The sequence below is a fragment of the Rhodnius prolixus genome, unplaced genomic scaffold (assembly GCF_049639745.1).
Source record: "Rhodnius prolixus isolate KJV_2025 unplaced genomic scaffold, Rpr scaffold_8, whole genome shotgun sequence".
NCBI classification, from domain to species: domain Eukaryota; kingdom Metazoa; phylum Arthropoda; class Insecta; order Hemiptera; family Reduviidae; genus Rhodnius; species Rhodnius prolixus.
Window position 1 is genome coordinate 1,411,113 of NW_027411593.1, and position 12,365 is coordinate 1,423,477.

The 12,365-nt window shown below is 37.9% G+C and overlaps 1 protein-coding gene across 4 annotated transcripts in view; it reads right to left on the reverse strand.

The window, feature by feature from the left end:
* LOC141450676 (zwei Ig domain protein zig-8-like) overlaps window positions 1-12,365 on the reverse strand; it is a 460,103-nt gene that overhangs the window by 62,580 nt on the left and 385,158 nt on the right. For 2 of the 4 annotated variants that reach the window (XM_074121321.1, XM_074121319.1), the window contains exon 2: window positions 1,597-1,649. The exons of the other annotated variants lie outside the window; for them this stretch is intronic. The gene's annotated coding sequence lies outside the window, so the exon portion shown is untranslated. The remainder of the gene's footprint in view (window positions 1-1,596; window positions 1,650-12,365) is intronic. 4 annotated transcript variants of the gene reach the window in all.

The window sequence follows — 12,365 nt, forward strand, 5'->3', positions numbered from 1 at the left end:
ACAAATAAAAATCTAGACATATGTACATGCCAGTTATTTACATATGAGGTTATAATACTGTAAAACCTACTAAGGTTAGTAAACAGATTTGCTTTTCTCCTTTGCCAGTTACTTGAATGCGCTTCTGTCACCGCACGATTCATCGTTGAAAATGGAAAAGATTTCTTCTATCAAGCGGCGTTTAGGAGATTGAAAATTTTACTTCCTGCTAATCATGATTATGTTACGATTTTATCCCACTCTTATCAATTCGAACTGATTAACGAGTTCCAAAGATAAGATTCCCCTATGATTATACTAGATCCAAGACGAACACACATTACGACACAGGCTAGAACACAATATTTTGTCGCCCAGTGACGTTATGTCTACTTTTTTTTTTCAGAAATTATGGATTTAAGTGTATTTCTGAGGGAGGTGTTACGTCATGCATCCGGTCGCAGCTTCTAACAGTACAGTTTCACGAAAATTTTATTACGTAAATTGCGGAAGTGCGTAAGAACCTAGAGCCGCCATTTTATTCGTAGGAACTGCGCAGAATGACTACTCATTTTATGACTTCCTATGACTTTTCAGTCCGTTTATTCTCTCATGAAACTGGACTGCCTAGGGTCAATATTTTCTCAACAATTTCTCTTAAAAATATTAAAATAAAAGGAAGGAAATATTAAAGATGGGCAAATAAGAAACACTCTTTATGAAGAACGAGTTGCATTGGGACAACAGGAAGTTATAATTACTGCTTCCCTGGAAACTATGGTTTTCCTCAATTAAAAAGAACCATTCCTTAAACATGAAGGATGCGAGGGATTAGTGTCTAACTCAGTGATGGGCAAAGTACGGCCCGCGGGCCAACTCCGGCCCGCGAAAGTATTTAATCCGGCCCGCCGAGGGTCCATCGACATGGATAGTATATGGCCCGCTATAATTACGTTTTGACGGTCGAGAAGTAGAATCTAAAGTAGATAATAGATGCATAACCTATAGGTGAAGCTAAACTAGCCGCGTAGTTACACAAGTGTGTAATGCTGTAATGTTTTTATAATATTATGATTAAAAGCTTTAACACAAAATGCATTTTTTCTATAATTCTGGCCCTCCTCTAGAATTTCTTAAACTTTGTGGCCCCCCATTAAAAAAGTTTGCCCACCACTGGTCTAACTGGAAGTCAATGACAGAATCATTTTCATACCAGTTGGATTAAATTGTATCTGGGACCTCAAATCGAGCTTAACCAAACGGAGTTGGTATTTTTTTTGGAAGTTACTAAGAACTGAGATAAGAGATTAGCAAACAATTGGCTTGCAAAGCAAAATGGACGTTAAAGAAGCTTTACAAAGCTAAAACATTATTATTTGTTTTCCATTAATTTAAAAAAAAAATTACATCTCAGCATAATAATTAACGTAATTTAAAAATACTTTTACATAATTAATACACCGTCTTCTGGCAGAAAACAAACAGATTTCAGGATTCGCGAGGTGGAAAGTAAAGAGATGCTGTAAAATTAAAGTTTTCATCACTTGAGCTCGTATATTCTTAGTTAACTGCTTTTCGAATGTATTTATGCAGTAAATAATAATGTTACATAATTACCTGTCAGAGATAACTTCAGAAATTAATTTTCATTGGCTAGAACAGCAAACTACCTGCAACAGAGGAAAATATCAAATGTAAAATTTATTAGGTTTTCCCAAAATTATTGTACATAATATGAATAAGAAAAGTAAAAGTAAAGTAAAGTAATTGCCTATTTTTTCAGGCGGGGCTTAACGTCCAACTACCAATTAGGTGTCGTGGAAGGAGGCGACCAGCATACGTACTTTACTATTTCTCATTTAACCATTAAATAAAATCCAAGGCCAAGACCGGGAATCGAACCCAGTACCACAATGCATATTAGCTTTGCAGGTCTCGCCTCTTAACCCGTGGCGCCTTAATATGAATAAGAATTAATATATGATAGAAAATTTGTCGACCATCCTGGAGAATTAGCGTGAAGAGAACTACCTGTTATTGAGTGAAGATATTGTGATAGCATAGACTTCCGATTTTTTTTAATTTGTCACAGGAAATATCTTGCTTTGAGCACGCGTGAGTCTGTTTTATTGGAAATCAGGGAAATTTCTAATTTGATATTTCAGTTTCCGGAACACTATGGTACCCAAATAAAAAGCTGCAAACAACAAATCAGACTCCTGTAGTGCCATTTTATTGGCCATATTTGGAGATTTCCTTCAACATTTTTCCTTAAACTTGGAATTCTCCTGGCGTACATTCTCCTTAATGCAGCTCCTTCTAAAGAGTAATTTGTTTCCGTTCCAAGATGAATACAATTGGTTTAGCCGAAGTGCGTCTTGACTGAATAAATTTTGTGTTTTTTAGCGCTTTTTTTCGGCTCAAAATATTTTCATGAAAAGTTTTATCACTTGAATTGTGATAAGAGAAAAACGTGTGAATGTTTCACATCCATTTTTCTTGAATGGAAAAACGGAAGTTTTATTGAATTTTAATTTCCTGAGATAGCAAAATGGATTCATATCTACTGATGTCCAGCTCTGGCTGGCGGACATTAATTGTAGGTGAACGAAAATTTAAAATTTAAATTAAAGAAGCCAGTGGGGGTTGGGGAATGAGCAGGTGTACGGCGAGCTTATTTAATTAGTAAGCAGAATAATATCGCTCAGGTGCAGGTGCCGCAACAGGTTTGAAGCTCAGCTTTAATTCAGTTTATCTTCAAGCCTTTCACAATTCTAAAAGGAACTCACCTGGACTTTTTGTGCTTTCAGAGTTAATTAATTGGACAAGAAACAGGATTTTCTTTTTTTTCACTTCCGCTTGCTGTACGGGTGGGGAAAGTACTGTGATGACGTCAAATAACCGGGGAAATCTAAATGGTGGCGTCACCATTTTTAGCCCAAAAATGTTTTCATGGTCACTTGAGGTTCATCATTTTTCATGGAAGAACTCTTCCTGTGAACTTTCCGGTGGTTGCCTTGCTTTTGAGTTAGCCGAGAACTCATTGAACTTATCTATGATCTTTTATCAAGTAGCTTTTCTGCAAACTGTTGATGAATGATGTTCGGATACTTTGTCGAAGGTTTTAAGTCGTCTTACAGGTTCGCATAACTCGCTTCCGTTTTATTACGCACTGCTCTGGTGGGTTACCACAAGTTGCACTTTACAATAATAATAGGTCCAGGTTACCGGCACCCTTATCTTCCACAGAATCTCTTGTGATTATCTTCAGTTATGTTTCAATATTTCGTGCCAATTTCCGAGAATAAATCTCTCACACACCTTTGCAGTAATTATGGAACGACTTAAGCGAGAACAGTGTTGATAACCGATTAATTATTTTTATGCTTTTTGAATTGTTCTTCTCTATAAATTGGGCCAAGTATTTGGTAACAATTTAATGTGACTTTGCTAAGTAAATAGCTGGAAATAAGCACTTATTTGGAGATCAAGTCAGCCAGACTTTAAGCACTGTCTCAGATTGATACTAGGGATAGAATTTATTGGCGTCCGATTGGTCTGGGAACAATACCATCCGTCCAAGCGGAAGGTAAAACAATTTGTCTCAGCTCCACCACTTGTACTTCCTTATCGTGCTGGCTGTTCGGCTAATGCTCTACCGATTCAAGACAAAGAACTGATTTATTTCCAGTTTACTGGATCTTAATCGTCCCGGTTTCCGGTCACCCTTATCTTCAACAGAATCTCTTGTAATTTATCTTCAATGATGTTTCAATATTTCGTGCAAAATTTCCGTGTCTGAATCTCTTCCACATCTTGCGTGTAATTACAAAACGACTTAAGCGACAATAAGACCATTATGGTGCCCAAGTTTTGTGGTGAAAACGTAAAGGCAGGTCTGGACCATTCTTTCATCCTGTTTATGTACAAAAAAATATTTAGATTACCAGACTGTACTCCATTAAAATTATTAGTCCAAAAATAGAATTTACTGCAGTATTGGGTGCTAGAGTTGGGACTTCCGGAACCTCACAAAATACCAATTTTCCCCGGAAAATGTTTTTCAATTAAGTCGTGGGCATTAACGTGGATAATTGGTGGCACAAAGTTTAAAAAAGGTAATCATTGGGTGCTTTGAAGTGGAGAGCTCCAAAAGCTGAAAAAATCGTTTGTTATGTGACACACACTGCTTTCGCTTTTGTTTTCAACAGTCACAAACATGTATTTCCGGTGGAAAATAAATTTTTTACACGATCGCTAAACTTCCTCTCTGACTTTTGTCGAAAAAAAAACCGCTTTCTTTCGATCTAAGGCAGTCAACTGGAGTGGACTAACCAGCCGCAAAGAAAGCAACACGATAATCTCTCGAGATTTATCATCTCGGTAGGGTAGCTCTATTGAAATTAAAAATCATATATACATGTGCTCTAGGAATAGAATGGTCATTGAAAGTCTCGCCAAAACGATACACACAGATTAGGCGAAGCACAGCGATTGCTTTGGCGCAGTGTATAATATAATGTGCAGTTTAGTGCGGTTAGGTGCCCAGTTACCAGAGGTGGTAATGACGTTAGACAGTTGGAGACTGGATGGACCATGATTACATCTAGGGGGGGGCTCTGCTTTAATTTATTGGCTGGGATTAGTGGTAATTGCCGGCTAGATAATATCTACACGAGTGTGCATGGCCCAACATGCTGCCGCCAAAGAGATTGCTCTGGTCTCGTTGTCGCACACATAGAGATATAATTGCTCTCTTTACCAATATCCAGCTCTCACGCAAACCACTCTAATCCCCGTACACTCTTCCCCTTAAACAAACTAATCCAACTTTAGTAACAACTCCTTTAATTCCATCACTATAACTACTTTAAACAATTAAACTTTACACAATATATAACAACTTCCTCAATCCAAACTTCGGCGTAACATCTTCAACTTCCTGCCGACAAAGTAAATAACCCAAGATAAATATTACTTTCTCTTACTGTTTATAACAACACAAGTTTTGAGATGCCAAATTGTCCAAGTAAGGGTTTCCCAAGGAATACACATTCTTAGGTCCTCAGAGTCCCCCAAAAAATTGATTTTTGGAAACACAATCTTGCTGGAAATCAAGAAATCGCTGGATACTGAAACTTGAAATTTCTATTGGACATTCCCTGGGGACTTGACAGAGACTTAGCGGTTTAAGTTCTTTTACATGAAATTACTTTCACTTTTTTTTTTTAAAGTAGGACTTTTGGAAAATGCAGCTACGATTTTCATTAAGAATTGCACACTGATTTCACTCGTAGATCGTAGATGCACAACGTTCGTGAAGAAACGTTTTTCCCATAACAAATTTGATGAAATGCATTTATGGGTGAGAAATATTTTTTTTTTATTTGCCTTTTTTTTGGCATTGGCTTCCGCCATACAGCCAGCATCGTCTATCTATACAGCCAGCATCGTCTATCTATACAGCCAGCATCGTCTATCTATACAGCCAGCATCGTCTATCTATACAGCCAGCATCGTCTATCTATACAGCCAGCATCGTCTATCTATACAGCCAGCATCTATACAGCCAGCATCGTCTATCTATACAGCCAGCATCGTCTATCTATACAGCCAGCATCGTCTATCTATACAGCCAGCATCGTCTATCTATACAGCCAGCATCGTCTATCTATACAGCCAGCATCGTCTATCTATACAGCCAGCATCGTCTATCTATACAGCCAGCATCGTCTATCTATACAGCCAGCATCGTCTATCTATACAGCCAGCATCGTCTATCTATACAGCCAGCATCGTCTATCTATACAGCCAGCATCGTCTATCTATACAGCCAGCATCGTCTATCTATACAGCCAGCATCGTCTGTCTATACAGCCAGCATCGTCTATCTATACAGCCAGCATCGTCTAGATGCTTATCACAAGAATATCACTCACTCTTCATTCTTACTTATAAATACATTCGCTTCACACATTCATCCCTCTACTACATACAACTACGATTTACATAGTCTACAGCTAATGGATGGATCAGTACTCCTATATTCCTGCCATCCTTATAGCTTAACCGAAATTAAAATCACGTAATCCTTCTCTAATCATTTTCTTGCATTCATTCTAATCGGCTATAACTTTTAAATACACTCCGTATTTCTTTGCTAGGCTCTGCTACAGATTTAAGCACATAGTTGTTGGTGGAGAATATTATGTCTTCGTAGCGAAATGATGCATCTAAATACCTGTATATGTCATCAAACATTCGTTTCCTTTCTACAACATAACATGGATATATTATCTTTATTATATGATTTTACTTTGCTCTAAAGTTCCATTTTAGGGACATGAATAGTCCTAGCACTTTTAAAACGCTAAATTCAAATAACTTGCTTAAATTCCGAGTTTCAGGAATAAATGAAGAGTTTAACGGATTACTTTTTCAGTTTTCCAGAGATTGTCTCAAAAACCAATCGAACTGTACACTTTAAACTAAATGCACTAACGACTTCTTGCAAGCTCATCAGTTTTTTGGGATACTGATTTTAAAAGAGCGAAACGAGGGATAGGGTTTTGGGACTTCCCTCTAAGGGGGGTTGGTGATTTGAGCGTAATTTTTTGTAGGTTTACAATCTACGTTTAGAATGTTACGGCGAATCCAATATCTACATAGTTGAAATTCTGAGTTGGCAACGTGCAGAAATCTACGCTCATTTTTGTTTGCGTTTTGCTTTCTTCTAGGCGAATCGTTGCAGCCAATCGTTTCTTTTCAAAGAACCTTAGTGGTGCCAAAGAGTAATTACAGGCACAAAACGGTTCAACTGTGATCAACCAATCAACATAATACTTTTACTACTAATTAAAGTAAAGCATCCAAAAACGCTAAGATTCTGGTTAGATTCTAGTATTAAGTTTTGTAACAAATTTTTTGGAAATGGAGTATAAACGGAATTACATATTTGTGTCCCATGTGGCGTACCAAGTGAGCGTGACTACGTGAACAGAGTACCAAACAGCAATCATGCTCAAACTTTATATTACAGTTGAGTACCAGGGGACCAGACCTTAATTTAACGAAATCGCTCAACCGGAAATAGTAATTCAATGAAAATACTCTGTTTACTTCCTCTTGCTCCTCGCCAGGGAAGGATAGCAATCGTAAAGATTTTTGATTTTGATCGCTGTAAGAACAAGAATACCTACAGTACTGTTTCTTTTTCTTCCTGATGTAACTTAACTGTCTACCAGTGCTCTATATCCTGACCACCCGGGCATCCAGCCTAATTTTTATGGCAACTAATTATCACCAGAAACTCCTGGAAGTCCTGAACAAGCCTTGACTACTATTTATACCATCTGATAGCCTGTAACAATGCCCGGCTGTACTAGAAGATGTTGCATTTGGTCTGAACAGGCTGAACCATCTAGCTCTAAACTAGCTCCACCTGAATAACTGTGGTTATTCTGTGTAGGCTTATCGCGGGTAACCCACCTTGAATTAGACCAGCAACTCTGGCTCATCCACTTTATTCTCTTTGCACCCCTGTGGATTTACCACCCAGAATCGACTGGTAATAGCGGTCCATGGTTTGCCGAAGCTGTATTTAGGAGCTTGTCCACCGAAGGACCAGAGTCGTCGCCTCCAGTTCGTCCTTCATCTTCTCCAGTTGGTCTGGAGCATGATTTATCCCAGCAGCAACTGTAAGCTCTCATTTATTTACTAAATGAGTAGTGATGGTAAATAGAGCTACGATGGCCGCATTGAATCCAAAAAAATTGCGAGTTTGCAGATAAGAATCTCCAGAATACATTACTGGACCAAGAAAGCCGGGTAAAGATCTCAGATAATATTTTTCTAATAGAGCAGTTTACGTTCAATAATTGTTGTTTTCTAAAATAGAACATAGCTGGTTCATCAATTGAGAATTGTACAATTAATTTTGATTCTGTTTAAATCAACCATTAACCTCATACTACAAGTTAAATGTAAAAGTTTACTTTCAAATATGGCAAAATGTATATTTAGTTTGGTGAACTGATTACAGTTTGAATGGAATGTCTGCCGTTCCTGGTTGGAATGAAGAGGCGGTTGAATAATTGAGACGCGCTGGAAATTCTATGTCAAAGTTGTTGTTGACTTGTGAATTGCTATGTAAATGTGTGTAGCATGTATGTAAACCGACATCACTTTGTATTCACACCGTGCGCAAGTTCCAATGGGGTTTACCAAATCTACTATGTACTACCACTGGCTTGTCACTATGATGGTATTGTTTCGCAATATGGTGTGGTCTGTCGCAAAGAGTTTTACTTCATTTTTATTAAAATTGAAAAAGACAGATTACAGTGGACGCAGGAAGGACAGAGCGCTACAAAATATTAAACAACTAAAAGGTGTACGAACACGCGTACAATTTACCGATTCTGTTCTGTGATGAACTCAAACACTCGAGGGATGAGGGGGGCCTCGCCAAACCTTTTTTATTACAATTTCAGCCATTAAACTGAAATGGAATTTCAGGGAAAGACCTTCTCGCCCCCTTTCCTGAAAAAAAGTTGAAGAACATCATGTGTACATGGTTGAAAATTAAAAAAAGTAATAACCCTTGGAGCCAGTACAGTGACATTTCCGGTACAAGGATTGCGGTAGATCCGGTCAGGTCAGCCCCTAGAGATATTCCAGGTTAATATTTGGACAATCCACCCATCCTCCACGGCTCTAACTTCTTGCAAGAACAACCATCCATCTCTTTAGTAACTTACCATACAATCCACTCTATAGATACTCCGGACATCTTCAATAATCACATTTCAGGGATGGAATCTATTCGTTAAACAAACCAAAAAATCATTTTTGAAGAAAAAAAACCCAGCCCTTCACAGTCAAAACGAGAACTATCCAACTTACCATCGTAAATACATTCATTTGAAATTCCAGGCAAGTTTCAAAAGATGAAAGATGATTTTCTGGAAAGGTAGAGGAACAATTGGCCAGAAGGTTGTAAAAGGAGCTCTTCTCTCGGATGGTTAATGTGTACAGAGTACGCAGGAGAAGATTACACTGTACTTTGTTGTTAAATTGGGAGTTCCAGAAAGTGGAGGAGAGAGAGAGAGAGAGAGAGAGACAGTAAGTTAGAGGGAGCGGTTGTCCTTGGAAGTAGCAGTGTTCCTGGGACAGTTAGAGTACAGCCATTACCTTACTGGCAACTAAGTGCCATTAGAAGTTTGATCATCTGGCGGGCAAGGGCGCGCTCTACAAGTTAACTCCAATTCTTCTTAAGTTTCAGTTTCTGCTCCCTAATATCATTTTGCCCCCCCGCCTTTCCCTTCCTCCCCTCTCAGCTCATGGCTCAATAAGGAGCTGTTTCATTTCTACAGCTTCTTCCCTGTTCTGCCATTTTTCTGTTCTGAATTTTAGATCAACAGTCTTGTGGACAAGGTCGCTCTACAATTCGTACTCTATCGTGCTCCTGTTATGACTGTTCCTTTCCACCCTCCTTCTCTAAGCAAAAGAAGTGCTGCTACTCCAATAAATGATCTACTCACAGCCACCTTCATTTATTTCGAGAACCACTTTCTTCTCTTTGTTCCATACAGATATCATTCTCTAAAGCGTATCTTTTCCCTTATTAAATCTTCATGGTTGGATGGTCATATATTTTTGTGGTCTAGTTTTTCTAGATCTGTAAGAAAAGTGAATAAGATGTTAGAAAAAGGCATCCAAATATTTCCCTCTACCATATTTTCCCATTTTAAAGCAGAAATCTACCTGGTGTGAATGATCAGTTTAAGTCTGTTGGGCACAAATTGTCCCAGCGGGTGCGTAAGCCAGGCGAGATTTTGTCAAACATAAGATTTCAATCCGCGGATTGCCCGCTTTTAAGGCACATCAGCTTCCTTATTATCAATATCAGAATTTCGATTGCTTTGTACAATAAATATTTATTTATATCTATTTTCCAAGCATTGAGATCATTTCAAATATCGTTGTTTAAGATTTAACACGTAGACATTATAATTCATCCTCGTCGTTGACTTTCCTGCATTGACAATGCAATCAAAATGACGCTTTCAGGATGCTTTGAAGGAGGATGCCTTCCACGGTCATCTTTCAGATCCCTTGATGTGGTTTTCACAAGATATCTCTAAGCAATGGAACTCATGTCAGTTACCTTTACTGTACAGTTCGTGATGAACAAGAGGCTACCACATTGATCATATTTCACAGAATTCAATGTAATTTAATACAAAATAATAGATTATTACTATCTACACAATTGATAGAAATATGAACATTCTAATAGAGAGAGAGAGAGATATAAGATTCAGGAAGATAAGATTTTCTCACCTTTCTTATCAATAAAATGTGACTTGAAATATCTCTATTTCTAGAGTACGGATTTCTATGCTGTTTAACTGTACTAACATGTCTGACTACACAATTAATCCCTGGGGCTGTAAGGATGATTGTAGGCCTATTAACTGGCCACTGCAGGCTCAGAAAACACATGCATCGCATGGGCCTGGCAGATGATAGCCTCTGTATGTAGGTTCTGTCAGGAAGAGGAGGAAACGGCACGAGGAGGGACACGTATGGCTAAGGATGTTACTTCTCGGGGAGGAAATACCAAGGCCTGTGAGCTTTACACCAGGAGCCGCTCGCCAGCATTAAGAGTCTGATTAAAAGGACAGGTCTGGAGGGTGAGCTTTAGAGTGAGGGGAGCCACAATAGATCCAAAGGGGTCGCAGTGGCGTAGGCCTTAAGGCCGCCCTAGTCTAATCTAACTATGTAACATTCTATTTCTAAGGCCAGAGTTGGATAATAACTGTAGGTCGGCTAATTTCTGATGTAGAGGTTTAGATAAATAGGAGAAATGGTAAATTTTGGAAAAGACCTTTTTCAGATTTTCATTTATAGGAAGTCACACACTGGCAGACTGAATCTTTTTAAAACGGAAACTTAGTTAAAGTCAAATTTCCTACTATCAACTAATTAATTATCCTCTGACGATGATTGAAAAACCAAAATGCTTGCTTTTAACTTGGCTTATTTGCTCAATGTGTAGCAAATTCTTCAAAGAGACCTGCTACATAAGGAAGTGCTGTGGGCGGGAAGTGGGTGTTCGGCTTCCCTCTAAAATATTTGTGGTCACACTTCTTGTATAACGTTCGTAGAAGTTAAGTACATAAATGGAATGCCAAATTCGAAGAAAGATGGACGAGTAAAAGTGTCTAAAACACTAAGTTTCAACAGAATTACGTTGAATTTTGCTAAGAGGCAGTCTGATGAGTGTTCACCTCAGATATCCAATTTCTTTTAGCGGAGGGAGGGCGGCGCATCGACCGGATGTTCAATAGTAGCTTAATCTGAACTAAAATCAATGACAGCTTCATCGGTTGCCAAAAGTACAATAAGAAAAAACCTCGAATTAAATTGCAAAGAGGTCCTCATTAATCTTGAGATTCTAATTGCTTTCCTTTTTTTATTCTTAATTAAGTTTTTAATAAAACATTTTTCACATTCATTAGCGAGCGATAAAAGAAACACTAATTTAAGAAAGATGAACACACTGTAGAGAGATGTTTAGCTTTAATCTGTTAATGAATGCTCTAGATCTCTTTTCTACTTTTTCTTAATTTTAATAAAAGTTCGAGTTTAAGTTTTTTTTTTTTTTTTATACAAAGTTTTCGATTAGTAAGTACACGATCTGATGTCCTCCGAGTCCAAATGAGAAATCTTTAGAAAATGGTCTGTAAGTAGTGCATCCAGGGAACACCCTTCTACATCTTCCTGTCGAATGGGGACTCTTCAACCGGAAGTACCCTTTCACTTAGTAGATTTCCTCAAAAAATGGCTCCAATTCAGAGTGATTATACTTGTTATATTCGATCTATTTCCTTTGAAACATTTGACCAAGAAAATTCATTTTAAGGCATTTCCGGAGATTGGTTAAGCTTTAGTCCTTAAGTACGTGATGTGCGTTATTATTATTTCTACAACATTAAGTAGGAGTTCAATGTATTTGTGAAACCCTCAATTCGAAGAGGATGGTCAAACCGGAAATGCCTGAAGGCTTTTTGTCTGTTTTTCTCGTTTTTTTTTGTTTTTTTTTTTGGTTTCCTTAAACTTCGATCACTCATTAAATAAATAGTTTCTGTAATAATTTAAATTTTAAAATCTGCGCCTAAAAACGTTACTTCCGCTAAAATGTGCAAGAGAATATAAACATTCCATGTTTGAAGAAAACTCTTCGATTACAGTTTTCTTAATAAGCCAAAAGTGGTGTTAATTTCTTTTCAGATTTCTTCTTATTCCTTATGAAGGCAGAACCTATCCTTAGACAGAAGCAGAAGGGTTCCTTCCCCTTAAAGGGTATAGATTAGATGATT